The sequence below is a fragment of the Physeter macrocephalus genome, chromosome 6, assembly GCF_002837175.3.
Source record: "Physeter macrocephalus isolate SW-GA chromosome 6, ASM283717v5, whole genome shotgun sequence".
In the NCBI taxonomy this organism is placed as follows: domain Eukaryota; kingdom Metazoa; phylum Chordata; class Mammalia; order Artiodactyla; family Physeteridae; genus Physeter; species Physeter macrocephalus.
This window is the reverse complement of record NC_041219.1, coordinates 55,539,439-55,543,778: the sequence shown is the minus strand read 5'-3', so window position 1 is coordinate 55,543,778 and position 4,340 is coordinate 55,539,439.

The window sequence follows — 4,340 nt, the reverse complement described above, 5'->3', positions numbered from 1 at the left end:
AGAGGCCACAACAGTGAGAGGCCCGCGTACCGCAAAAAAAAAAAAAAAAAAAAGTATCAAAGTCATTAAAGGCAAATTAAGGCAGATTAGGAAACTGCAGGGGCTTCTCTGGTGGCGCAGTGGTTAAGAATCCGCCTGCCAATGCAGGGGACATGGGTTCGAGCCCTGGTCCGGGAAGATCCCACATGCCGCGGAGCAACTAAGCCCATGCGCCACAACTACTGAGCCCACGTGCCACAACTACTGAAGCCCACGCACCTAGAGCCCGTGCACCGCAACAAGAGAAGCCACCGCAATGAGAAGCCCGCACACCGCAACGAAGAGTAGCCCCTGCTTGCCACAACTAGAGAAAGCCCGCGCACAGCAAGGAAGACCCAATGCAGCCAAAACTAACTAACTAACTAAATAAATAAATAAATTTTTTAAAAAGGCAATCAATCTACGTGAAGGGCACAGGTTATCAACTGTACTTTTCTTGCAACTTTCCAGCATATTTAAATTTTTTCAAAATAAGAAATTACAGGAAAAAAAGAAAACAGACATTTTGCTAAATGTCTATTTCACAGTCATGTACTGAGTACACTTAAAATCCACATGTCCTTTACTCTAGCACCTAAATTACATATGCAGTATTTCTAAGGAAGGCGGATGATATGAAACAATAAAGATGTGTGCCCAAGAGCAAATATGTGAGAAACTTAGAGCTACCTTAAAACATCACTCATTCGATTGCTGGTCCACAGCTGTGCCTAACAGACCATGCTGCCAAACAATCTGAAGCATTTAATAATATATCAGTGACCTGCTAGATTCCATGATTATTCTACACTTTTAACATTCCTGTCAAGTTCTCTCAGCCTGCAAAAAATAAATAAATAAATTTTTCTAGCTGCCAATAACAACATTCATTGCTGCTATACAGTCAAGGAGTGCTTCTTGCTGCATCCTACACTGTGCCAGATAATAAGGATGCTGTAACCAGCACCTAGCTGCAATTTGGCCCCTGATGCAGGGAGCTGAACAGGCTTCTTCTGTGGTTCTGCAGGAAGTAAACACTAACCCTGCCAGGAATGCAGCAGGAAAAGACTTGCCAAATGAAGGCTGTGCACAGCCCATGGCTTTCCTAAGAGCAACTTGAGTGAACACTTCCTTCATTGACTATAATATTGCTTCACAACATGACAAATGATACTTTTCAGTCTCAGAAACTAGTTACAAGAACTTCCCTGGTGGTCCAGTGGCTAAGACTCTGCGCTCCCATCCCTGGGTTCAAGCCCTGGTCAGGGAACTAGATCCCACATGCCGCAACTAAAGATCCCACATGCTGCAACTTAGACCCAGTGCAGCCAAATAAATAAATATTAAAACACTTCTAATACTCAAAAGAAAAGAAAAATTAACCAAAGAAACTTACAAACCTCAGCACTTTCTAACGTCACCAACATTACTAAGGGCGTGTGGTGCCTAGAATATGGAGGACGTAAAATAAATGTCTGATGAATGAACTTTATAAATTTATTTATTTATTATTTATTTTTGGCTGCATTGGGTCTTCGTTGCTGCGCGCATGCTTTCTCAAGTTGCGGCGAGCAGGGGCTACTCTGCGTTGCAGTGCGCGGGCTTCTCATTGCGGTGGCTTCTGTTGTGGAGCATAGGCTCTAGGTGCACGGGCTTCAGTAGTTGTGGCACACGGGCTCAGCAGTTGTGGTTGGCGGGCTCTAGAGCGCAGGCTCAGTAGTTGTGGCGCACGGGCTCAGTTGCTCCATGGCATGTGACATCTTCCTGGACCAGGGCTCGAACCCGTGTCCCCTGCACTGGCAGGCGCGCATGCTTTCTCAAGTTGCGGCGAGCAGGGGCTACTCTGCGTTGCAGTGCGCGGGCTTCTCATTGCGGTGGCTTCTGTTGTGGAGCATAGGCTCTAGGTGCACGGGCTTCAGTAGTTGTGGCACACGGGCTCAGCAGTTGTGGTTGGCGGGCTCTAGAGCGCAGGCTCAGTAGTTGTGGCGCACGGGCTCAGTTGGGGATCTTCCCAGACCAGGGCTCGAACCCGTGTCCCCTGCATTGGCAGGCAGATTCTCAACCACTGCGGGCAGGCAGATTCTTAACCACTACACCCCAAGGGAAGTCCCGTGATGAATGAATTTTAAAGGTACATGAAAAACATTCCTCTTACTTATGACTTAATGAAATACTCTAATTAATCATCCTTGATTTGACTTTGAAGTAGGTAAAAGATATTATCATCCCCATTTTATAGCTGTATGACTATGGAAAATAATTAATAAAATTTTAAAGAATAACCCATTACCTTGCCTAATTATGAGAAATAATTTCAACAGTGGTTACTGTAAGCCTAAAGTGATTTTTTTAAAGGAAAAAACTGTTACTGTTTTTTAGTTTTAAGCCTCAGATGAAGTTTTCACAGATTTAATAAAATAGAACCTACACTACTGGCTGAACACATACCGTAGTCTACCATCAGAAAGGTAAATCTCTTAGAGGCACAATCAATCCAGGTGCTGGGATGATAGAGGCTTCTGCTCTGTTCTTTTGTTTTCTCATTTATTTTCCTCTGTCAGTTACGTGTTTCATTGGGACAAAGTTTCAAACTATACTGTAGTATTGGTTATATCATATAACAGACCTTTAGTCTGTTTGCTGGCCAGAAATAGTCAGTCTGAGATTATTATTCTATATGAGAAAAGCTGGCAGCAATGATTTTTAAACACATCCTCAAATTTGAACTCACTGCACTGTTCATTTTTTTATCAAAATGCATTTGAGAATCAAATGATTAATCATCGTAGCACCTCCAAGGTGGCATATCATCCCATTACACATTCAACTATATTTTTCTAACCAGATCTCTTGCACTTGTCAATCAAAATTTATTTTATTATATATTTCTGATAAAGTTTTTGTGGCGACTCCCTATTACAATTGCCAGAAAATCTTGGACTCAACAAACAATAAGCTTTGTTTCTTCTACAAAGAATGATGTTCTGTTTGCTACATAATCTTGGCTACCATTGTTCCTACTTTGATACATCAACTTGCTGTTAGCTGTTGAATACTGCTTTGACCCTTGAAGGATGTGAGGGTTAGGGGTGCCGAACCTCAAGTCAAAACTCAGTCCAAAATCTGAATATAAGCTTACAGCCGGCCCTCTGTATCTGAGGTTCTCCATCCTAGGATTCAACTGACCAACCAACCACAGATCGTGTAGTACTGCAGTACATATTTACTGAAAAAAATCTGAAAGTAAGCGGACCCACTCAGTTCAAACCCATGTTGTTCAAGGGTCAACTGTATATTCTTGCCTTACCTGATCAGCTTAAATTGACTCTGATCCAAATTGCAAATAGCCCCTCAGTTTTACACTCATCTTTATCACCTGTAAATATTTACTAGGCACCTACTGTGTACTAATTTTGTACATACAAGGGACTGAGCAACAAAAATGGACAATTGCTCCACTTCAAATTGGGCATTCATAATCTGTTAAAGAAAAACTTTATAACCTTTTTGGAGGGAAATTTAGCAGCCTTAACCAAAATTTAAACTCTGCATCTCCAAACATACTAAATTTACAAAATACTAGGCCAAACATACAAAGATACACGTAACAAGGATTACTGTCTGTCAACAGGTGAGCAATTAATAAGATACATTTATGAAAAATGATACTTTGTGGTCATTAAAAAGAATAAGGTGAATCTAAAGTACTGAGTTGTAAAGCAATCTATGACACTTTGGTTTAAAAAATAGGCTCAGGCGGAGACGCGGCGTGAGGAGCCCTCGGCGTGAGGAGCCCTCGGCGACTCCAGTCCAATCTGCGCGGGGCACCCTGGAGGTGGGCCGAAGGCTGGCCGAGGACTCCGCCCGCTGCTGGCGCAGGGAGGAGAGCGAGAACCGCCTGAGCCGGGTGTGCCTTTCGCGCCCTGTGTTCCCAGCCTGGCCCTCAGCCCGCAGCGCTGAAAAAGGGGCAGGGCATCAGAGGTGGCGGGGAGATCCAGGTGAAGTAGGTTCCTCTGCAGATCCAGCGCCGTTAAACCCTGCCAATGCACACTTTTTAAAACATGAAGAAATTAAGGCTTAAAAGGAACTAGAGAGTCACCTGCAACAAGTGGATGGATTCGAAAAGCCCAAGCTCCTTCTAGAACAGTATCCAACCAGGCCGCACACTGCAGCATGTATGCTCTATACAATTCATAACACACATGATGACACTGAAAATAAAGTGGTTGCAGATCTAGGACGTGGCTGTGGAGTGCGTACGGCGGAGCTGCAATGCTGGGAGCAGGGGTGTGTGTTGGGTTTGACACGGACGAAGATGCACT